At 49.4% G+C, this 24,056-nt stretch overlaps 9 non-coding genes across 9 annotated transcripts; all 9 read right to left on the reverse strand.

The window, feature by feature from the left end:
- Nucleotides 1-109: 109 nt before the first annotated feature.
- On the reverse strand, nucleotides 110-191 carry TRNAS-AGA (transfer RNA serine (anticodon AGA)). The gene has a single exon. It is a non-coding gene; the product is annotated as a tRNA-Ser (tRNA).
- Nucleotides 192-1,690: 1,499 nt separating this feature from the next.
- Nucleotides 1,691-1,762, reverse strand: TRNAH-GUG (transfer RNA histidin (anticodon GUG)). The gene has a single exon. It is a non-coding gene; the product is annotated as a tRNA-His (tRNA).
- A 1,289-nt stretch (nucleotides 1,763-3,051) lies between these two features.
- On the reverse strand, nucleotides 3,052-3,133 carry TRNAS-AGA (transfer RNA serine (anticodon AGA)). Its single transcript has one exon. It is a non-coding gene; the product is annotated as a tRNA-Ser (tRNA).
- A 1,499-nt stretch (nucleotides 3,134-4,632) lies between these two features.
- TRNAH-GUG (transfer RNA histidin (anticodon GUG)) lies at nucleotides 4,633-4,704 on the reverse strand. The gene has a single exon. It is a non-coding gene; the product is annotated as a tRNA-His (tRNA).
- A 1,289-nt stretch (nucleotides 4,705-5,993) lies between these two features.
- TRNAS-AGA (transfer RNA serine (anticodon AGA)) lies at nucleotides 5,994-6,075 on the reverse strand. Its single transcript has one exon. It is a non-coding gene; the product is annotated as a tRNA-Ser (tRNA).
- Nucleotides 6,076-7,574: 1,499 nt separating this feature from the next.
- TRNAH-GUG (transfer RNA histidin (anticodon GUG)) lies at nucleotides 7,575-7,646 on the reverse strand. The gene has a single exon. It is a non-coding gene; the product is annotated as a tRNA-His (tRNA).
- A 1,289-nt stretch (nucleotides 7,647-8,935) lies between these two features.
- TRNAS-AGA (transfer RNA serine (anticodon AGA)) lies at nucleotides 8,936-9,017 on the reverse strand. The gene has a single exon. It is a non-coding gene; the product is annotated as a tRNA-Ser (tRNA).
- Nucleotides 9,018-10,516: 1,499 nt separating this feature from the next.
- On the reverse strand, nucleotides 10,517-10,588 carry TRNAH-GUG (transfer RNA histidin (anticodon GUG)). Its single transcript has one exon. It is a non-coding gene; the product is annotated as a tRNA-His (tRNA).
- A 1,289-nt stretch (nucleotides 10,589-11,877) lies between these two features.
- On the reverse strand, nucleotides 11,878-11,959 carry TRNAS-UGA (transfer RNA serine (anticodon UGA)). The gene has a single exon. It is a non-coding gene; the product is annotated as a tRNA-Ser (tRNA).
- Between the last annotated feature and the right edge of the window lie 12,097 nt (nucleotides 11,960-24,056).

The raw sequence follows: 24,056 nt of genomic DNA on the forward strand, positions 1-24,056 counted from the left end.
TGTGATATGGCAATAGTGACACCAAAATAAGCCACCTATTTATAAAACTGACATGGAAGAAATACTAAAGGTTAACTTCTGAAATTTTAGCCGATGTTAAAAAGATTCTCGTTGTCGGCAGGATTCAAACCTGCGCGGGGAGACCCCAATGGATTTCTAGTCCATCGCCTTAACCACTCGGCCACAACAACTGACTGCAAGGTGTGTGCACATAATCTGTATGCAAGTTTTCAAGGTGTCCCACAGCAAATTCCTGATATTCTGCAATGCACTTTTTAAAAATAAGGTTTTTTTCAGCAGACACATTCTCTCCTAAAAACAAAAATTGCATGCGTATATCTCTAGTTTGGAATACCATAGGCTTGCATGCATACTCTCATGGGTCACTCAAGTTTTTTGGACCCTATTGCACTCTGTTTTCGTGCTGCTTTTAGTATATGTCCCATATTAAAGAAGTCTACCATCTTTGAGTATTTGAGGCTCCTTTGTAAGTGCTTTATATTTTTTCCTTGAAGAGCTATATAATAAAGGGGTCCGGGAAGGATTGCATTTATGGAAGATAAAAGAAGGCCCACTTGTCTCACCAAATGCTGTAGAGAAACCTGATGTTTTACTCATGTTATCCTTAGTTCGTTTTTGTTAGACCTTGCATTCTTAAGGTGGTCCCAACCCCACCTTATTGCTTTTCACCTCCGCATTTTGCTGTATCTTTTTGTTGGCCTTAGGACTCTGATCACTTTATCGCTACTAATCAGTGCTGAAGTGCACGTGCTTCTTCCCTAATCATGTGTATAATTGGAGTATACCTGACTGACAGATTTAATTTACTTGAAAGTCCCTTGTAAAGTGGTATACCATATACCCAGGGACTGATTGTGCCGCCCAAAGAAATAGCATTTCAAACCTGTCTCAAGCCTGCTACTGCAGTGCCTGTGCTGCAGTGTACTGCCACTTCGACTTGGCATTTAAAACTACTTGCCAAGCCTTAAACTCCAATTTTATTACATATCAGTAACCCCTAAGGTAGGCCCTAGGTAGTCCTAGGGGCATCATGCTATGTACGTAAAAGGTAAGACATGTACTGTGGTAGTTTGTATGTCCTAGTAGTATCAAACAGTCTATTACATTTTTCACTACTGTGAGGTCTGCCCCTCTCATAGGTTAGCATTGGGTATTCCCTTATACTTTTTGGGGGGTAATTCCATATCAGAGAGGAGAAGCTTTATTTATTTATTGATAAATCCTATCTACTGGTGAGGTTGGATTTAATCTTACTATTGTATAAATGCCATTTTTAGAGAGTGAGCATTTCTCTGCACTTACTGCTCTATTTGCATTGAAACCTGTCTTCGATTGACGTCTGGATTGGGCTGCGAGACAGCTACATATGTGCATTCCCTGTAGACAGCCACAACACAGGTCACTCAACTGCAACTGCATTCATCTGCATTCTGATTGGCCTGGGGGAGAGCTCCGCTCCCCTTACCGCAAATATGTTCAAGAACGATAATTTATGTCAGTAAGTACAGTATACCTACATCTTATAATCATGTGTGTTTAAATAATTTGTTGTTAGATCGTTTAAATATTGAAAAGGATCTGTTTTTAATAGACATTTTACAAAAACAACTGGTACATTTGGGAATTCTGTAAAGGAAAAACCCAACTGCCGTGACATTGCCAACCACAATGCCGTGACTCGGATTCGAACCGAGGTTGCTGCGGCCACAACGCAGAGTACTAACCACTATACGATCACGGCGAGCTACTTGGGCTCAATAACGTACAGTGACATGAAGAAATTATAATTCGGAACACTCAGCGCTACTCCTGTGATAGGCTGAATGTGTTCATTGCTTCCTCATTCCTTATACAAAGGCTTTATCTCCTCAGTGGTTGATAGGCTGAAACCGTTTCCTGGCCGCCTGCTTGTGAACTGGCAGGAGTCAAAGATCACACATACACTGGTGGGCCTGTGATGGGACACCAATGCAGAGAAACACACCTGGCGCAGATATTCTATTCTGTTTATTAGACCTGCATCTCCCCTGTACCTCCTCAAGCCATCTGTATGTGAAGCAAGAAAGAGTTAAGGAACGGTCCATCTACACTTTTATTGGGAGGATGCTGCCGTGAGCTCCTCCCAGCTAATCACACAAACAGCAGTAAAGCAAGATAACTACACAGTTAGGGGGGACTGCATGGTTAGGTTTTTGAGGAATTATTGAAACTGACCTCAGTGACCCATAATCAGAGCTGTGGCTAATGACTGCATGCCTAATTATGATGAAGCAAGCACCATGGCTCGTAGGGGCCCCACAACACACTTTTCTTAGCTCATTGAATTAAAGTATAAACTTCTGCCATGTGTGAGTGGTAAAGGCTTGTTAATTTTGTTGCTTTTCAAATTCACGTCTGACAACAAGACGAAGGAACATTGGGGCATCAGACGCTTTGGAAAGTAGCCACCAACCGCAGAGAAAGAGAGAAAGAGGGAAAAGACAGTATGAGGTGTGGAGAAAACAGCAGCAGGTACAAGGAGCTCAAATGAGATTAATGGCGCCTAAATAGAGCACGTAAAGGAACAGTTACAAATCTAAGAAAAGGGAAAGAAAAGACTAGGAAAAAACACAGAAAGAGCTTGTAGATGAAATTCTCTTCCAGGAACAGCAGGTTAAGGGAAATTACACAGGGAGCAGTTAAGCTTGTAACACGGGGGAGAATAGAAAAGAAAATGCAGTTTTATGAAGTGTGTTTGCCTAATCCAGCTAGCACTTTTATTTTATTTCTCTATTTGCTTCTTTTATTGGTAAAGTAAGTTTCAAGTGCATGCACAGGTATGACCGAGAGAGCCAGGGTATAATATTTTGAAGCGTTTGCACCAGCGCTAATGAAGGACGAGAGTTATAGCAAAGATATGAAAGGGGGAGCGATAATAAATATGTGATATGGCAATAGTGACACCAAAATAAGCCACCTATTTATAAAACTGACATGGAAGAAATACTAAAGGTTAACTTCTGAAATTGTAGCCGATGTTAAAAAGATTCTCGTTGTCGGCAGGATTCGAACCTGCACGGGGAGACCCCAATGGATTTCTAGTCCATCGCCTTAACCACTCGGCCACAACAACTGACTGCAAGGTGTGTGCACATAATCTGTATGCAAGTTTTCAAGGTGTCCCACAGCAAATTCCTGATATTCTGCAATGCACTTTTTAAAAATAAGGTTTTTTTCAGCAGACACATTCTCTCCTAAAAACAAAAATTGCATGCGTATATCTCTAGTTTGGAATACCATAGGCTTGCATGCATACTCTCATGGGTCACTCAAGTTTTTTGGACCCTATTGCACTCTGTTTTCATGCTGCTTTTAGTATATGTCCCATATTAAAGAAGTCTACCATCTTTGAGTATTTGAGGCTCCTTTGTAAGTGCTTTATATTTTTTCCTTGAAGAGCTATATAATAAAGGGGTCCGGGAAGGATTGCATTTATGGAAGATAAAAGAAGGCCCACTTGTCTCACCAAATGCTGTAGAGAAACCTGATGTTTTACTCATGTTATCCTTAGTTCGTTTTTGTTAGACCTTGCATTCTTAAGGTGGTCCCAACCCCACCTTATTGCTTTTCACCTCCGCATTTTGCTGTATCTTTTTGTTGGCCGTAGGACTCTGATCACTTTATCGCTACTAATCAGTGCTGAAGTGCACGTGCTTCTTCCCTAATCATGTGTATAATTGGAGTATACCTGACTGACAGATTTAATTTACTTGAAAGTCCCTTGTAAAGTGGTATACCATATACCCAGGGACTGATTGTGCCGCCCAAAGAAATAGCATTTCAAACCTGTCTCAAGCCTGCTACTGCAGTGCCTGTGCTGCAGTGTACTGCCACTTCGACTTGGCATTTAAAACTACTTGCCAAGCCTTAAACTCCAATTTTATTACATATCAGTAACCCCTAAGGTAGGCCCTAGGTAGTCCTAGGGGCATCATGCTATGTACGTAAAAGGTAAGACATGTACTGTGGTAGTTTGTATGTCCTAGTAGTATCAAACAGTCTATTACATTTTTCACTACTGTGAGGTCTGCCCCTCTCATAGGTTAGCATTGGGTATTCCCTTATACTTTTTGGGGGGTAATTCCATATCAGAGAGGAGAAGCTTTATTTATTTATTGATAAATCCTATCTACTGGTGAGGTTGGATTTAATCTTACTATTGTATAAATGCCATTTTTAGAGAGTGAGCATTTCTCTGCACTTACTGCTCTATTTGCATTGAAACCTGTCTTCGATTGACGTCTGGATTGGGCTGCGAGACAGCTACATATGTGCATTCCCTGTAGACAGCCACAACACAGGTCACTCAACTGCAACTGCATTCATCTGCATTCTGATTGGCCTGGGGGAGAGCTCCGCTCCCCTTACCGCAAATATGTTCAAGAACGATAATTTATGTCAGTAAGTACAGTATACCTACATATTATAATCATGTGTGTTTAAATAATTTGTTGTTAGATCGTTTAAATATTGAAAAGGATCTGTTTTTAATAGACATTTTACAAAAACAACTGGTACATTTGGGAATTCTGTAAAGGAAAAACCCAACTGCCGTGACATTGCCAACCACAATGCCGTGACTCGGATTCGAACCGAGGTTGCTGCGGCCACAACGCAGAGTACTAACCACTATACGATCACGGCGAGCTACTTGGGCTCAATAACGTACAGTGACATGAAGAAATTATAATTCGGAACACTCAGGGCTACTCCTGTGATAGGCTGAATGTGTTCATTGCTTCCTCATTCCTTATACAAAGGCTTTATCTCCTCAGTGGTTGATAGGCTGAAACCGTTTCCTGGCCGCCTGCTTGTGAACTGGCAGGAGTCAAAGATCACACATACACTGGTGGGCCTGTGATGGGACACCAATGCAGAGAAACACACCTGGCGCAGATATTCTATTCTGTTTATTAGACCTGCATCTCCCCTGTACCTCCTCAAGCCATCTGTATGTGAAGCAAGAAAGAGTTAAGGAACGGTCCATCTACACTTTTATTGGGAGGATGCTGCCGTGAGCTCCTCCCAGCTAATCACACAAACAGCAGTAAAGCAAGATAACTACACAGTTAGGGGGGACTGCATGGTTAGGTTTTTGAGGAATTATTGAAACTGACCTCAGTGACCCATAATCAGAGCTGTGGCTAATGACTGCATGCCTAATTATGATGAAGCAAGCACCATGGCTCGTAGGGGCCCCACAACACACTTTTCTTAGCTCATTGAATTAAAGTATAAACTTCTGCCATGTGTGAGTGGTAAAGGCTTGTTAATTTTGTTGCTTTTCAAATTCACGTCTGACAACAAGACGAAGGAACATTGGGGCATCAGACGCTTTGGAAAGTAGCCACCAACCGCAGAGAAAGAGAGAAAGAGGGAAAAGACAGTATGAGGTGTGGAGAAAACAGCAGCAGGTACAAGGAGCTCAAATGAGATTAATGGCGCCTAAATAGAGCACGTAAAGGAACAGTTACAAATCTAAGAAAAGGGAAAGAAAAGACTAGGAAAAAACACAGAAAGAGCTTGTAGATGAAATTCTCTTCCAGGAACAGCAGGTTAAGGGAAATTACACAGGGAGCAGTTAAGCTTGTAACACGGGGGAGAATAGAATAGAAAATGCAGTTTTATGAAGTGTGTTTGCCTAATCCAGCTAGCACTTTTATTTTATTTCTCTATTTGCTTCTTTTATTGGTAAAGTAAGTTTCAAGTGCATGCACAGGTATGACCGAGAGAGCCAGGGTATAATATTTTGAAGCGTTTGCACCAGCGCTAATGAAGGACGAGAGTTATAGCAAAGATATGAAAGGGGGAGCGATAATAAATATGTGATATGGCAATAGTGACACCAAAATAAGCCACCTATTTATAAAACTGACATGGAAGAAATACTAAAGGTTAACTTCTGAAATTGTAGCCGATGTTAAAAAGATTCTCGTTGTCGGCAGGATTCGAACCTGCACGGGGAGACCCCAATGGATTTCTAGTCCATCGCCTTAACCACTCGGCCACAACAACTGACTGCAAGGTGTGTGCACATAATCTGTATGCAAGTTTTCAAGGTGTCCCACAGCAAATTCCTGATATTCTGCAATGCACTTTTTAAAAATAAGGTTTTTTTCAGCAGGCACATTCTCTCCTAAAAACAAAAATTGCATGCGTATATCTCTAGTTTGGAATACCATAGGCTTGCATGCATACTCTCATGGGTCACTCAAGTTTTTTGGACCCTATTGCACTCTGTTTTCATGCTGCTTTTAGTATATGTCCCATATTAAAGAAGTCTACCATCTTTGAGTATTTGAGGCTCCTTTGTAAGTGCTTTATATTTTTTCCTTGAAGAGCTATATAATAAAGGGGTCCGGGAAGGATTGCATTTATGGAAGATAAAAGAAGGCCCACTTGTCTCACCAAATGCTGTAGAGAAACCTGATGTTTTACTCATGTTATCCTTAGTTCGTTTTTGTTAGACCTTGCATTCTTAAGGTGGTCCCAACCCCACCTTATTGCTTTTCACCTCCGCATTTTGCTGTATCTTTTTGTTGGCCTTAGGACTCTGATCACTTTATCGCTACTAATCAGTGCTGAAGTGCACGTGCTTCTTCCCTAATCATGTGTATAATTGGAGTATACCTGACTGACAGATTTAATTTACTTGAAAGCCCCTTGTAAAGTGGTATACCATATACCCAGGGACTGATTGTGCCACCCAAAGAAATAGCATTTCAAACCTGTCTCAAGCCTGCTACTGCAGTGCCTGTGCTGCAGTGTACTGCCACTTCGACTTGGCATTTAAAACTACTTGCCAAGCCTTAAACTCCAATTTTATTACATATCAGTAACCCCTAAGGTAGGCCCTAGGTAGTCCGAGGGGCATCATGCTATGTAAGTAAAAGGTAAGACATGTACTGTGGTAGTTTGTATGTCCTAGCAGTATCAAACAGTCTATTACATTTTTCACTACTGTGAGGTCTGCCCCTCTCATAGGTTAGCATTGGGTATTCCCTTATACTTTTTGGGTGGTAATTCCATATCAGAGAGGAGAAGCTTTATTTATTTATTGATAAATCCTATCTACTGGTGAGGTTGGATTTAATCTTACTATTGTATAAATGCCATTTTTAGAGAGTGAGCATTTCTCTGCACTTACTGCTCTATTTGCATTGAAACCTGTCTTCGATTGACGTCTGGATTGGGCTGCGAGACAGCTACATATGTGCATTCCCTGTAGACAGCCACAACACAGGTCACTCAACTGCAACTGCATTCATCTGCATTCTGATTGGCCTGGGGGAGAGCTCCGCTCCCCTTACCGCAAATATGTTCAAGAACGATAATTTATGTCAGTAAGTACAGTATACCTACATCTTATAATCATGTGTGTTTAAATAATTTGTTGTTAGATCGTTTAAATATTGAAAAGGATCTGTTTTTAATAGACATTTTACAAAAACAACTGGTACATTTGGGAATTCTGTAAAAGAAAAACCCAACTGCCGTGACATTGCCAACCACAATGCCGTGACTCGGATTCGAACCGAGGTTGCTGCGGCCACAACGCAGAGTACTAACCACTATACGATCACGGCGAGCTACTTGGGCTCAATAACGTACAGTGACATGAAGAAATTATAATTCGGAACACTCAGGGCTACTCCTGTGATATGCTGAATGTGTTCATTGCTTCCTCATTCCTTATACAAAGGCTTTATCTCCTCAGTGGTTGATAGGCTGAAACCGTTTCCTGGCCGCCTGCTTGTGAACTGGCAGGAGTCAAAGATCACACATACACTGGCGGGCCTGTGATGGGACACCAATGCAGAGAAACACACCTGGCGCAGATATTCTATTCTGTTTATTAGACCTGCATCTCCCCTGTACCTCCTCAAGCCATCTGTATGTGAAGCAAGAAAGAGTTAAGGAACGGTCCATCTACACTTTTATTGGGAGGATGCTGCCGTGAGCTCCTCCCAGCTAATCACACAAACAGCAGTAAAGCAAGATACCTACACAGTTAGGGGGGACTGCATGGTTAGGTTTTTGAGGAATTATTGAAACTGACCTCAGTGACCCATAATCAGAGCTGTGGCTAATGACTGCATGCCTAATTATGATGAAGCAAGCACCATGGCTCGTAGGGGCCCAACAACACACTTTTCTTAGCTCATTGAATTAAAGTATAAACTTCTGCCATGTGTGAGTGGTAAAGGCTTGTTAATTTTGTTGCTTTTCAAATTCACGTCTGACAACAAGACGAAGGAACATTGGGGCATCAGACGCTTTGGAAAGTAGCCACCAACCGCAGAGAAAGAGAGAAAGAGGGAAAAGACAGTATGAGGTGTGGAGAAAACAGCAGCAGGTACAAGGAGCTCAAATGAGATTAATGGCGCCTAACTAGAGCACGTAAAGGAACAGTTACAAATCTAAGAAAAGGGAAAGAAAAGACTAGGAAAAATCACAGAAAGAGCTTGTAGATGAAATTCTCTTCCAGGAACAGCAGGTTAAGAGAAATTACACAGGGAGCAGTTAAGCTTGTAACACGGGGGAGAATAGAAAAGAAAATGCAGTTTTATGAAGTGTGTTTGCCTAATCCAGCTAGCACTTTTATTTTATTTCTCTATTTGCTTCTTTTATTGGTAAAGTAAGTTTCAAGTGCATGCACAGGTATGACCGAGAGAGCCAGGGTATAATAATTTGAAGCGTTTGCACCAGCGCTAATGAAGGACGAGAGTTATAGCAAAGATATGAAAGGGGGAGCGATAATAAATATGTGATATGGCAATAGTGACACCAAAATAAGCCACCTATTTATAAAACTGACATGGAAGAAATACTAAAGGTTAACTTCTGAAATTGTAGCCGATGTTAAAAAGATTCTCGTTGTCGGCAGGATTCGAACCTGCGCAGGGAGACCCCAATGGATTTCTAGTCCATCGCCTTAACCACTCGGCCACAACAACTGACTGCAAGGTGTGTGCACATAATCTGTATGCAAGTTTTCAAGGTGTCCCACAGCAAATTTCTGATATTCTGCAATGCACTTTTTAAAAATAAGGTTTTTTTCAGCAGGCACATTCTCTCCTAAAAACAAAAATTGCATGCGTATATCTCTAGTTTGGAATACCATAGGCTTGCATGCATACTCTCATGGGTCACTCAAGTTTTTTGGACCCTATTGCACTCTGTTTTCGTGCTGCTTTTAGTATATGTCCCATATTAAAGAAGTCTACCATCTTTGAGTATTTGAGGCTCCTTTGTAAGTGCTTTATATTTTTTCCTTGAAGAGCTATATAATAAAGGGGTCCGGGAAGGATTGCATTTATGGAAGATAAAAGAAGGCCCACTTGTCTCACCAAATGCTGTAGAGAAACCTGATGTTTTACTCATGTTATCCTTAGTTCGTTTTTGTTAGACCTTGCATTCTTAAGGTGGTCCCAACCCCACCTTATTGCTTTTCACCTCCGCATTTTGCTGTATCTTTTTGTTGGCCTTAGGACTCTGATCACTTTATCGCTACTAATCAGTGCTGAAGTGCACGTGCTTCTTCCCTAATCATGTGTATAATTGGAGTATACCTGACTGACAGATTTAATTTACTTGAAAGCCCCTTGTAAAGTGGTATACCATATACCCAGGGACTGATTGTGCCGCCCAAAGAAATAGCATTTCAAACCTGTCTCAAGCCTGCTACTGCAGTGCCTGTGCTGCAGTGTACTGCCACTTCGACTTGGCATTTAAAACTACTTGCCAAGCCTTAAACTCCAATTTTATTACATATCAGTAACCCCTAAGGTAGGCCCTAGGTAGTCCTAGGGGCATCATGCTATGTAAGTAAAAGGTAAGACATGTACTGTGGTAGTTTGTATGTCCTAGTAGTATCAAACAGTCTATTACATTTTTCACTACTGTGAGGTCTGCCCCTCTCATAGGTTAGCATTGGGTATTCCCTTATACTTTTTGGGGGGTAATTCCATATCAGAGAGGAGAAGCTTTATTTATTTATTGATAAATCCTATCTACTGGTGAGGTTGGATTTAATCTTACTATTGTATAAATGCCATTTTTAGAGAGTGAGCATTTCTCTGCACTTACTGCTCTATTTGCATTGAAACCTGTCTTCGATTGACGTCTGGATTGGGCTGCGAGACAGCTACATATGTGCATTCCCTGTAGACAGCCACAACACAGGTCACTCAACTGCAACTGCATTCATCTGCATTCTGATTGGCCTGGGGGAGAGCTCCGCTCCCCTTACCGCAAATATGTTCAAGAACGATAATTTATGTCAGTAAGTACAGTATACCTACATCTTATAATCATGTGTGTTTAAATAATTTGTTGTTAGATCGTTTAAATATTGAAAAGGATCTGTTTTTAATAGACATTTTACAAAAACAACTGGTACATTTGGGAATTCTGTAAAAGAAAAACCCAACTGCCGTGACATTGCCAACCACAATGCCGTGACTCGGATTCGAACCGAGGTTGCTGCGGCCACAACGCAGAGTACTAACCACTATACGATCACGGCGAGCTACTTGGGCTCAATAACGTACAGTGACATGAAGAAATTATAATTCGGAACACTCAGGGCTACTCCTGTGATAGGCTGAATGTGTTCATTGCTTCCTCGTTCCTTATACAAAGGCTTTATCTCCTCAGTGGTTGATAGGCTGAAACCGTTTCCTGGCCGCCTGCTTGTGAACTGGCAGGAGTCAAAGATCACACATACACTGGTGGGCCTGTGATGGGACACCAATGCAGAGAAACACACCTGGCGCAGATATTCTATTCTGTTTATTAGACCTGCATCTCCCCTGTACCTCCTCAAGCCATCTGTATGTGAAGCAAGAAAGAGTTAAGGAACGGACCATCTACACTTTTATTGGGAGGATGCTGCCGTGAGCTCCTCCCAGCTAATCACACAAACAGCAGTAAAGCAAGATAACTACACAGTTAAGGGGGACTGCATGGTTAGGTTTTTGAGGAACTATTGAAACTGACCTCAGTGACCCATAATCAGAGCTGTGGCTAATGACTGCATGCCTAATTATGATGAAGCAAGCACCATGGCTCGTAGGGGCCCAACAACACACTTTTCTTAGCTCATTGAATTAAAGTATAAACTTCTGCCATGTGTGAGTGGTAAAGGCTTGTTAATTTTGTTGCTTTTCAAATTCACGTCTGACAACAAGACGAAGGAACATTGGGGCATCAGACGCTTTGGAAAGTAGCCACCAACCGCAGAGAAAGAGAGAAAGAGGGAAAAGACAGTATGAGGTGTGGAGAAAACAGCAGCAGGTACAAGGAGCTCAAATGAGATTAATGGCGCCTAAATAGAGCACGTAAAGGAACAGTTACAAATCTAAGAAAAGGGAAAGAAAAGACTAGGAAAAAACACAGAAAGAGCTTGTAAATGAAATTCTCTTCCAGGAACAGCAGGTTAAGAGAAATTACACAGGGAGCAGTTAAGCTAGTAACACGGGGGAGAATAGAAAAGAAAATGCAGTTTTATGAAGTGTGTTTGCCTAATCCAGCTAGCACTTTTATTTTATTTCTCTATTTGCTTCTTTTATTGGTAAAGTAAGTTTCAAGTGCATGCACAGGTATGACCGAGAGAGCCAGGGTATAATAATTTGAAGCGTTTGCACCAGCGCTAATGAAGGACGAGAGTTATAGCAAAGATATGAAAGGGGGAGCGATAATAAATATGTGATATGGCAATAGTGACACCAAAATAAGCCACCTATTTATAAAACTGACATGGAAGAAATACTAAAGGTTAACTTCTGAAATTGTAGCCGATGTTAAAAAGATTCTCGTTGTCGGCAGGATTCGAACCTGCGCAGGGAGACCCCAATGGATTTCAAGTCCATCGCCTTAACCACTCGGCCACAACAACTGACTGCAAGGTGTGTGCACATAATCTGTATGCAAGTTTTCAAGGTGTCCCACAGCAAATTCCTGATATTCTGCAATGCACTTTTTAAAAATAAGGTTTTTTTCAGCAGGCACATTCTCTCCTAAAAACAAAAATTGCATGCGTATATCTCTAGTTTGGAATACCATAGGCTTGCATGCATACTCTCATGGGTCACTCAAGTTTTTTGGACCCTATTGCACTCTGTTTTCGTGCTGCTTTTAGTATATGTCCCATATTAAAGAAGTCTACCATCTTTGAGTATTTGAGGCTCCTTTGTAAGTGCTTTATATTTTTTCCTTGAAGAGCTATATAATAAAGGGGTCCGGGAAGGATTGCATTTATGGAAGATAAAAGAAGGCCCACTTGTCTCACCAAATGCTGTAGAGCAGGGGTCTCCAACCCTGGTCCTGGCGAGCACCTACCATGCCGGATTTTTGCGACATCCCAATCTGGGGAATCACGGTTCGATCCCCGGCGCCGGCGGCAGAAAAGCCCAGCACCATGTGACTCTGGGAAATAGCTGACGCCGCGGCTGACTCCGGAATCTGGAGATCACGGTTCGATCCCCGGCGCCGGCGGCAGAAAAGCCCAGCACCATTTCACTCTGGGAAATAGCTGACGCCGCGGCTGGGGCGGCTGACTCCGGAATCTGGAGATCACGGTTCGATCCCCGGCGCCGGCGGCAGAAAAGCCCAGCACCATTTCACTCTGGGAAATAGCTGACGCCGCGGCTGGGGCGGCTGACTCCGGAATCTGGAGATCACGGTTCGATCCCCGGCGCCGGCGGCAGAAAAGCCCAGCACTATTTCACTCTGGGAAATAGCCGACGCCGCGGCTGGGGCGGCTGACTCCGGAATCTGGAGATCACGGTTCGATCCCCGGCGCCGGCGGCAGAAAAGCCCAGCACCATTTCACTCTGGGAAATAGCTGACGCCGCGGCTAGGGCGGCTGACTCCGGAATCTGGAGATCACGGTTCGATCCCCGGCGCCGGCGGCAGAAAAGCCCAGCACCATGTGACTCTGGGCAATAGCTTGCTTAATCTTCCCGACGGCCCCTAGCGACCCTTACGGGTGACTGTGCGCTTTGCAAATGTGGATTATTATTATTTGGGCCGATTCCGATCCGGTTCGTAAAAGCACATCCGCCCGAATCTGTCGGACAACCATGTACGCCCGGGGGGGAGGACTGCCCGGGACCCGTGGAGCCCTTCCCGGGTAATTTGCCATGCCGGTGGCCTCCTGGAGATGGGTGCCCCGGACGCCCGGGGGGAGTCTGCCCGGGACCCGTGGAGCCCTTCCCGGGTACTGTGCCATGCCGTTGGCCCCCTGGAGATGGGTGCCCCGGGGGAGGTCTGCCCGGTGGGTGCCCCGGACGCCCGGGGGAGGTCTGCCCGGGACCCGTTGAGCCCTTCCCGGGTACTTTGACATGCCGTTGGCCTCCTGGAGAAGGGAGGTTTTTTCCCAGGCACATCTCATCTGGTCCCCCCTGGGCGGAGAAATGCAAGAAGTGCCTGGGCATACCTTGTCCCTAGTAATCCGGAGGAAGGCTACCCCTCTTTCTTCGAATCCGTGCGCACCGAGTGACAGAGGAGACCCAAGGCGCGAAGGTACCCGACCTCCTGGAGCCCTCGCTGGGATCCGGGAGGCAAATGGCACCTCATCGGGACTTCCAGGGAAGTTCGGCCATCTGGTCGCTTCCATAGGAAAGCATTGCAGGAGACCAGATGACCGAGGCGATCCTGGAGACCAGATGGCCGAGGGGATACGGGAGACCAGATGCCCGAGGGGATCCCGGAGACCAGATGGCCGAGGGGATCCCAGAGAACTGATGGCCGGGCACGAGAGGCAAGCCAGCCGGTGCCACTCTGTGCCCCGACGAAAAAGGGAACTGGCGCCAGGGAACGGCAAGGTGGGGACCGGAGGCCCAGGGCCGTGGCACCCGACCTGGGGCCCGGACGGGCCCCTGGACCCAGCCTAGGCTCCGATGCACGGAGACGCCTTCCCGGGCCCTCCGGACCACCGTCACGGGCACCCTGCCACGCAGCAGGACTAAGGACAGAGCCCGGGATGGGGAGGCCGCCCTCCCCGGGCCCTCGGGGGCCCCGGCCGATGCTCCTGAACTCAGCCCAGCAAGGGGAGGCTTCCCGGGCACAACGGAGCCCCGTCTTGGGCCTTTGGCAGTGCCGCAGGCCGAGGGACAGGGCCCGGGGCTGTGGCACCCGACCCGGGGGGCCCCGCCGGGCCCCTGGACCCGGAATGGGCTCCTAAGCCCGGAGGCGCAGGGGAAGCCTCCCCGGGCCCTCCAGACCCCGTCCCAGGCACCCTGCCACGCAGCAGGACCAAGGACAGAGCCCGGGATGGGGAGGCCGCCCTCCCCGGGCCCTCAGGGGCCCCGGCCGGAGCTGCTGAACTCGGCCGAGCGAGGGGAGGCTCCCCGGGCTCGAAGGAAACCCAGTTCTGGTCCTTTGGCAGTGCGGCAGGCCGGGGGACCGGGCCCAGGGCCATGGCACCCGACCCGGGGCCCGGCCGGGGCCCCCCTGGACCCCATCCAGGGCTGCCTGCCACGCGGCAGGCCCAGGGATGGATCCGGGGCTGGGGCGGCATCCTGGCATGTCCAGCTGCCGGCTGAGGAACGCTAGGCCGAGGGGGGTCCCAGAATACCTTGTCCCTACCAATCCGGAGGAAAATTACCCCCAGTTCTTGTAATCTGAGCACACAAGGTGACAGAGGGGACCCAAGGCGCAAATGTGCCCGACCTCCTGGAGCCCTTGCTGGGGTCCGGGAGGCGAATGGCACCCCATCGGGACTTCCAGGGAAGTCCGGCCATCTAGTCGCCCCCCATAGGAAAGCATTGCAGGCGACCAGATGGCCGAGGCGAAAGGGGCGACCAGATGGCCGGGACCGAAATGACACCCAATCTGCCTGCCCCGGGCCTGTAGGACTCGGGGACTGCAGGGCTCGACGGCTGCAGGGCTCCGGGGCTCCGGGCTCCAGGGCTCCAGGGCTCCAGGGCTCCAGGGCTCCAGGGCTCCAGGGCTCCAGGGCTCCAGGGCTCCAGGGCAGCAGGGCTCCGGGGCTGCTGGGCTCCAGGGCTCGGGGGCTGCAGGGCTCCGGGGCAGCAGGGCTCCGGGGTTGCAGGGCCCGGGACCCATGGAGCCTGTCCTGGGCTCTTCCCCGTGCCGCGGGTCGGAGGAGGGAGCCCCGGACACCTGGGAGGTGTTGCCCGGGGCACATCCCATCTGGTCCCCGGCAGGGAACCACCAGCCCCGGGTAGGTGTTTGGGCATACCCTTGCACCTACTAATCCGGAGGAAAATTACCCCCCTTTCTTGTAATCCGTGCACTCGAGGTGACAGAGGGGACCCAGGGCGCAAACGTGCCCGACCTCCTGGAGCCCTGGCTGGGATCCGGGAGGCAAATGGCACCCCATCGGGACTTCCAGGGAAGCCCGGCCATCTAGTCGCCCTTATAGGAAAGCATTGCGGGCGACCAGATGGCCGAGGGGAGTGGGCCGACCAGATGGCGGGGACCGAAAGGACGCTAATCTGCCTGCCCCGAGAGCCTCCCTGGGCCCTGGTGGACCCTCCGTCCCCGGCGCCCGGACCGGCTTGCAGGACGGAGTGGTTCCCGCACCCCAGGGCCTGCCGGAGGGGAACCCGAGCCCCGGGCCCGGTCCCAGGCCCGGCTCCCGAACCCTAGGCCAGGCCCGGGAGAGCCTCCCCTGGGCTGCAGGGCTACAGGGCTCGCGGGGGCTGCAGGGCTCCGTGGGCTGCAGGGCTTCGGGGCTGCCGGGCTCGGGGGCTCCAGGGCTGCCGGGCGTGGGGGCTCCAGGGCTACGGGGCTGCAGGGCTCCTCGGCGGGCTCCAGGGCTCACGGGCTCCGGAGCTGCAGGGCAGCAGGGCTGCAGGGCTCCGGGGGGGGCTCCGGGGGCTCCAGGGCTGCAGGACGGAGGGTTATTCCCGCACCACCGGGCCCTGCCGGACGGGGCCCAAGCCCCGGGCCCGCTCCCGGTCCCTGCTTCTGAAACCCTAGCCAGGCCGGGGAGAGCCTCCCTTGGCTCGGATGAACGCCTGGAACCCCGGCCGGCTTGCAGGACGGGGAAGCTCCAGCAAGCCCATGGCCGGCCGGACGGAGCTCAGGCCCCCGGGCCCGCTCCCGGTCCCTGCTTCCGAAACCCTAGCCAGGCTGGGGAGAGCCTCCCTTGGCCCTGATGAACGCCCGGAACCTCGGCCGGCTTGCAGGACGGGGAGGCTCCAGCAACCCCATGGCCTGCCAGACGGAGCTCAAGCCCCAGGCCCGGTCCCTGCTTCCGAAACCCTAGCCAGCCTCCCTTGGCCCCGATGAACGCCCGGAACCTCGGCCGGCTTGCAGGACAGAGCTCAGGCCCCAGGCCCCAGGCCCCAGGCCCCAAGCCCCAGGCACCAGGCCCCAGGCCCCAGCCACCAGGCCCCAGGCCCCAGGTCCCAGGCCCAGCCTACCAACCCTAGCCGGGCCCGGGGAGAGACTCCCGGCGGACCCCCCTGTCCCCAGGACCCGGACCCGGACCCTGGGCCGGAACCAAGGAGGGTTAAGCCCCGGCCACGTCCTCTCCCCAACGGCCTGCCCGGGGAGCCCATTTTTGTCGACTATTAAGCCCCCACGTAGTGGGGGCTTACAGAACCTTGGGGGAGGACAAAAGTTGGAGTTAGCCCGGCCGCCAGCCCGCAGGGCCATCTGGTCGCCCAGCCCGCAGGGCCATCTGGTCGCCCAGCCCGCAGGGCCATCTGGTCGCCCCCCTGCCCGCAGGGCCATCTGGTCGCGCAGCCAGGCGACCAGATGACCCGGGACGACCCAGCGCCCGGACGGCCTGGGAGGCTGCCGTACCCAGTCGCCCTTGCAGTCCAGCGAGCGTGGCCAGGCGCTGCTGCTGCTCGCCTCCCTGCTCGACTTGCCTGTGAGAAGGTGGCCTGATATGCAGTGCTCACTATTCTAGTGAACACTATGTATCAGTCCAGCAACCCTTATTGATGATTGGTTGTAAGTCAACCTTATAGACCAGCTATCCTAGTAGCGTGGATACGAGCAGTCTAAGGCTAAAGACTCGAGAGGGCGTGTTAAGCCAGCTGTTTACCACACATATACCCCTTGAATACCAAGTGAAAGGACACCACACAAGTGTTATGAAAATAAACAGTTATTTATTTAAAGATCACAACAGCCCTGTACTCTTTATGAGGACAGGGTACTAAGCACAAACCAAAACTCTTACAAAAATACTTAAGTTAGCACAGTATATACAAATGCCCGAGGGGCACGGAAAACCATATACTCTGAAAGTGGAATGCGAAATTCCTAGCAGGTAAGTACAGTACTAATAGCTTTTGGAATCGCTAGGACTTGACTAGGGAATCGTTAGATTACTTCTAGGAGGCCTAGGGGACTCGGGTGCAGGGTGTGCACTCTCACGCGAGATGCGGACAAAAGTCTATGGTAGCTAGGAATTAGAAAGTTAGTGTTCTCGGGCGAACCCGACCTGGTAGGGAGAAAACGAAAGTAGATTCTGACCCTTGGATAGTGAGGCTATGCTGGGGCACCGAAATGCCGAAGTTACCTAGCCCAGGGGCTGCAGCTGCATAGGTCTGAAAAGACGTCGGGAATCCTCGTAGACGGACCAGGAGCCGGAAGAAAAGATGCTGGCCGGTGACCAGTGAAGAAAGTTCAGATGGATCCAAGCCTGGATCTCGAAGATAGATGACACCTGAAAGCAGAGGGGACCAAGTTCGAGACTACTAGCCAGTAGTCAGTGGGCACCAGGAGGGCACCGGATGGTAGCCACCTCGACAAGGTGAGTGGGTGACGCTGTAGCTCGAAGATCTCGCGGACCAGGAGGCGTTGTCGGCGACCAGGATGGAGGATCGAGCTGTCCCACGAAGTTAGAAGCTGTCGGCGTCGCTGGACCCAGGATTGGGCAACAAAGCCTTGGCAAATTCAAGCCCACGCGGTGGACCTAAAATGGCGTCTGGAGTGGACCAGGAGGGTCCGGGGTGCCTCTCTTGAAAAAGGAAGCAAGGGCCAGCCTGGAGCAACCAGACCAGTAGTCGTGAAGTCGTTGGGCGTCGTTCAGAAGGCCACAAGCCAGCCGGCTAGTAGCCAAACAACGCGGTGCACAGCAAACAGCAGAAGGGCCCCACGCAGATCGTGGAGATGCAGGGAGGCTGATCTTGGGTGCTGGAGCTGCGCAGGATCGGGGCTTCTCGGACCCCAAAGCACTCACCAGTGGAGGACACGGTGGGCTTGCAGTAAAGATGTCGTGCAGTCTTGGCGATCGTCGGTCCCTCGAGGTCTCGTCGCACTCACGGTTCTCAGCTTGGCTGTAGAGGTGAGTAGAGGTCAGAGGTGCCAGGGAAGCCGGGTCTCGTCGAGCTGGGTCGTCGGATTCGTGATGAAGGACTTGCAGCAGACCGCAGTGTTCTTTAGGATGGTGCCCGCTTGATGCAGGGTGACTACTCCTTAGCCACAAGGGAGAATCTTGAAGAAGAAATCGTGAAGTCCTTTCGAAGAAAGTGGTATCTTGATTCCAAAGATGATCTAGTTTGAACAGGGGGCCCGCTCCCATCTTTATACTAAAAAAGGGGGCTGACCCGGTGACTAGGTCCTGCCTATGGGTGGGACCAGGAGGGGGGTGGTTACACCCCTCTCCCCTGCCGGACTTCCCCAGGCCAGGGGCTGGTGTGCCCCTGGAACTGGTTCTGACTGGCCTATGCGTAGTGAGCACCGGGGTGCCACTCAGCAGTCACCTTCCTGAAAAGCCCTGCCTACCCAGGATACACAAAACCATGTCTGGGACGGTGCTAGCACCGCCCCTGACAGGAAACCCTTTGTCCAGGCTCCCCTCACTGGAAGGACTCCCAGCTGCAGGGGGTCAGACTCGTGTCTGTGGTGGCAGCATCCATTTTGTGGAGCTGAGGCTTCAGTTAACTTTAACCGGGGTTCACAGTTACATACATGTCGTGTCCCTCTAGCAGGGTGGAATGCTAACCCCGTCGCCAGAATTGGCGAGGGGTTAGTATTCCAATTCGTATGACACCTTACTCGACATGTTTTGATAAAGCAATACCAAAGATAGCATTTAACCGCGAGGATTATAATGCACTTAAGAGTATATGGTATGCGATATCATGGAACAGCTATTAGGACTGGATTCCGCAAGCTGCAGACAGGCTCAGCTCATGCCAGAGCACCATCTCACACGATTCCAAGCACTCTGCCTTCAGGATTGTCAAGGCCTGCCATAGGAGTGACTGATAGGAATCTGTGTGTCCATTTTAGGGTTAGGTATAGGTATACTACACCTACAGCAAAGGGTGATTACACGACTTTGCCCCAGCTGTCATGCAGCCAGTTGTGTCAAATTTAAGAGGCCAGCCAGGGGTGGCATAATACATGCTGCAGCCCCTGGCAGCCCTGGGTACACCCATGCCCTGAGTTACAGGGTCTGATAGGGTGGCCCAGTACCAATTGGAAATGTACCTAGGGTACATGGAATCCATTTTAAAGAGAGAGCAGTAGGCCTGGGGTCCTGATTGGCAGGGTCCCAGGTCGACTATGTCCAAAACCAGCTAAAACACAGGGCAAAAAGTTGGGGGCAACCATAGTCAGGATGTACCTTCCTACACAACCCCCCCCCCAAACGAAAGGAGATAAGGCTATCCTTGTCCAGGTAAGCCTCTATTACCTAAGTGGCCATATAAGGAAGTACCAGCTCTGGCTTGGTTTCCCCCTGTGTCATGGTCCACTAGGCAACCCCTCACCCTAAGGGTATCTGAGGGTCCCCACCATAGGGAATCTCTGTCTCTGGTGTGTCTTGGGAAAGAAGAAGGCTGATGCTGGGATGGAGTGCTGAAGTGAGGCTCCTCTACCTTTGGGCTCAACTTCCTCCAATCACCATTCATCATGTGTGCCTTTCTTTCTTTAGCTGAGATGCACTGAGCTCTCAGGGTCAGCCTCTGGCTACCTAAAGCTGGAGGCTGAGTCCCTCTGTTTGGCTTACTGGAGGGACAGGTCAGGTCTGGGGTTTTTAGGCCCCATGTTTGGCTGTGCCCAACAGTGTCCAGCTGTGGGAGTTCCCTAACTACTTTTAAGGGGGATCCCTCAGGAGTCTGTTCTATTTTCACTTGGCTAGGTTTACCAGCTTCAGTGATCCTAATCTGCTGATTAAGGGGTTCTTTTGGACAGGGGGCCCTTTGGGGTCCACCACTGGCCTCCCTGGTCTCTTCAGCCCTGGGCTGACTGAGGCAGGGTAGAGAGGTGCAGGTTACCTGCTCCAGACTGGGTCCCACCTGGGAAGGGTCCACTGACATCAGGGGCTCTGCCAGGCTAGGCCTGACTACCTCTGGGGCAGTTCCTTCAACAGGGGTAGAGTCAGTTCCCTGAGGAGGCTGGCTCTCACCTAGTGTCTGGGAGGGGGAAGACTCTCCTTCCTCCTCAATGCTCTCTGTTTGAGTGGAGTGATCCATTGTTTCAGGCTTCACAACCTCACTATCTGTCTGAGTAGAGGCTGAGACCATTTCAACCTTGCCAACCTTTTCAGGAGGGCACTCAGTTTGTGTTTGGGCTGTGACTGTCACAGCCCTCCTATCCTGTTCTGGAAAGTCTGTCTGAGCCTGGGCAGTGGCTACCACTGCCCTTCCAACCTTTTCAGGGAGGACTGGTGCTTGGACTGGGGCTGTAGCTATTACTGCCCCACTAACCTGTCTGGATAGGCCTATCATTCTGGAATGAGTTTCTTGTTCCACCTCAGCCCATGCTGAGAGTTCTAGGTCATTCCCCAGTAAGCAATCTACAGGTAGGTTATCTGTCACTGCCACTCTCATGGGCCCTGTGACATTACCCCAGCTGAGCTTGACTACTGCCATGGGATGCCTTCTCTTCATTCCATGAATGTCTGTCACCTGATAAGTAAAACCAGGGGTCAGTTGAGCAGAGGGGACCAGATGGTCACTCACCATGGTGAGGCTGGCCCCTGTGTCTCTGAATGCCTCAACTTTCTGACCATTCACTAAAACTTCTTGTCTATACTTGCCCAAAATGTGGGGTCCAGTAGTGAAGTTGGCAAACCCCATGCCAGTCTCACAGACAAGAGTGTGGTCAGGGAACCTGGCTAAGCCATAGTCCTCCTGTTGGCCCAGAGTAATGCCCACCACATTCTTGGGGGCACTCCCACCACCTGGGGGATTACCACTAGTGGTAACAGGAGGTTTAGGAGTATTACCTGGGGGTGTATTTCCCTTATTACCATTTTTAGGGCAACTGGCATCACTTTTGTAATGACCCACCTGTTTACAGGTATGGCAATAAGGTTTCTTCTGTTCTGAAGGAGTGTTCTGGGACCCACCACCCTTGTTGGAATTTTGGGGCCCTTGGGAAGTCTTCTCTGTGGATTTATCCCCACCCTTCTCTTGAGGCTTGGTTGATTCCTTTTTCTGGTCACCACCCTGGTTTTTAGGCCTAACCCTGGTTCTGACCCATTTGTCTGCCCTCTTACCCAATTCCTGTGGAGAGGTCAACTCAGAGTCTACCAGGTGCTGATGTAATAGCTGGTTCTGACAATTATTTAAGATTTGCTCCCTCATAATTAGATTATACAATCCTTTAAAATCAGTAACCTTACTACCCAGTAGCCAGCCTTCAAAAGCCTTAGTGGCACAATCAACAAAGTCAGTCCAATCTTGAGACTGAGTTTTCTGGGTGTCTCTGAACAGCATCCTGTATTGTTCAGTGGTTAAACCAAACCCATCAACCAGTACATTCTTCAAGACTTGGTAATTGTTAGCATCCTCCACCCTTGTGGTGAGGAGCTTATCTCTACCTTTACCATCAAAGGAGAGCCACAAGATAGCTGCCCACTGACTTTGGGGAACACCCTGCACAGTGCAGGCTCTCTCCAAAGCAGTAATCCATTTGTGGATGTCATCCCCTTCCCTAAAGGGGGGCACTATCTTATTCAGGTGCTTTTTATCAAAACTCCTTTCCCTATTGCTAGGTTTATTGCTGCCACCAGTGGGAACTAGCCCACATAATTCTTGCTCTCTAGCAAGGGCAAGTCTCTCTTTGGCCAGGGCAAGTTCTTCCCTTTCAATCCTCAGTTTGACTGCCCTTTCTTCAGCTTCATACACTCTCCTCTTAGGGGAAGACATTCCTCTGTGAGAAGAGTTGAGAGAGCCATTGGTTCGAAAGGATCTGTTAGAGCCTCTTGATAGAGACCTAACTCGTCCATTCCCAATGTTAAGCTGACCTGAGAGTGGGCCCAGGAGTCCCCCAGTACCAAGCTCATGTCTGCTTAAGTTGGACCTGCTTAGTCTACTGACTTCTAGCTGTCCCTTATCTGCCTCATCCCCAGACAACTCATCCTCCTCCTCAGCATCATCTGCCTCATGGAGGGGATGGATATCAAAGGGACCCTGTAAGGAGGGCATACTTCCTTCTGGATTAGAAGGGTCTGGGTTACCAGCCCTACTGGCATCATAGGCCTCTAAGAGACCAATCAGAAAGGAAGTGGTGGGGTTAGACCCCTGTTTTAGTTTCCTGAGAGTACACACTTGTCTCATCTCATGGAAGCTAAGAGCAGTATATTTTGAAGGTATGACCTGTGGAGGGTCAACTGACACAAGGGGAGACTCAGTGTTTCCTCCTGTGACCGACATACTGCTTCTAGTGTGGTGTAAGTGATGCACCTACCTACACTATGTGTTACCTACTGGTCCCTTGCTAGAGTTGCAGCCAAGGTGTGCTAAGCCTTGAGGAGCTACAACAGCTGGTTCAGTAGAACTCAGAGTATTCTAAGCTTTAGTTATATGTAACCTAACAGTACTTATGTGATCTTTCAACAAGATATTCTTAGGATACGTGTGGTAAAACAACAGCAAGCTCAAATCCCAACCGCTGCTCACCAATGTGAGAAGGTGGCCTGATATGCAGTGCTCACTATTCTAGTGAACACTATGTATCAGTCCAGCAACCCTTATTGATGATTGGTTGTAAGTCAACCTTATAGACCAGCTATCCTAGTAGCGTGGATACGAGCAGTCTAAGGCTAAAGACTCGAGAGGGCGTGTTAAGCCAGCTGTTTACCACACATATACCCCTTGAATACCAAGTGAAAGGACACCACACAAGTGTTATGAAAATAAACAGTTATTTATTTAAAGATCACAACAGCCCTGTACTCTTTATGAGGACAGGGTACTAAGCACAAACCAAAACTCTTACAAAAATACTTAAGTTAGCACAGTATATACAAATGCCCGAGGGGCACGGAAAACCATATACTCTGAAAGTGGAATGCGAAATTCCTAGCAGGTAAGTACAGTACTAATAGCTTTTGGAACCGCTAGGACTTGACTAGGGAATCGTTAGATTACTTCTAGGAGGCCTAGGGGACTCGGGTGCAGGGTGTGCACTCTCACGCGAGATGCGGACAAAAGTCTATGGTAGCTAGGAATTAGAAAGTTAGTGTTCTCGGGCGAACCCGACCTGGTAGGGAGAAAACGAAAGTAGATTCTGACCCTTGGATAGTGAGGCTATGCTGGGGCACCGAAATGCCGAAGTTACCTAGCCCAGGGGCTGCAGCTGCATAGGTCTGAAAAGACGTCGGGAATCCTCGTAGACGGACCAGGAGCCGGAAGAAAAGATGCTGGCCGGTGACCAGTGAAGAAAGTTCAGATGGATCCAAGCCTGGATCTCGAAGATAGATGACACCTGAAAGCAGAGGGGACCAAGTTCGAGACTACTAGCCAGTAGTCAGTGGGCACCAGGAGGGCACCGGATGGTAGCCACCTCGACAAGGTGAGTGGGTGACGCTGTAGCTCGAAGATCTCGCGGACCAGGAGGCGTTGTCGGCGACCAGGATGGAGGATCGAGCTGTCCCACGAAGTTAGAAGCTGTCGGCGTCGCTGGACCCAGGATTGGGCAACAAAGCCTTGGCAAATTCAAGCCCACGCGGTGGACCTAAAATGGCGTCTGGAGTGGACCAGGAGGGTCCGGGGTGCCTCTCTTGAAAAAGGAAGCAAGGGCCAGCCTGGAGCAACCAGACCAGCAGT

The sequence above is a fragment of the Lissotriton vulgaris genome, chromosome 1_1, assembly GCF_964263255.1.
Source record: "Lissotriton vulgaris chromosome 1_1, aLisVul1.2, whole genome shotgun sequence".
Classification (NCBI taxonomy): Eukaryota; Metazoa; Chordata; class Amphibia; order Caudata; family Salamandridae; genus Lissotriton; species Lissotriton vulgaris.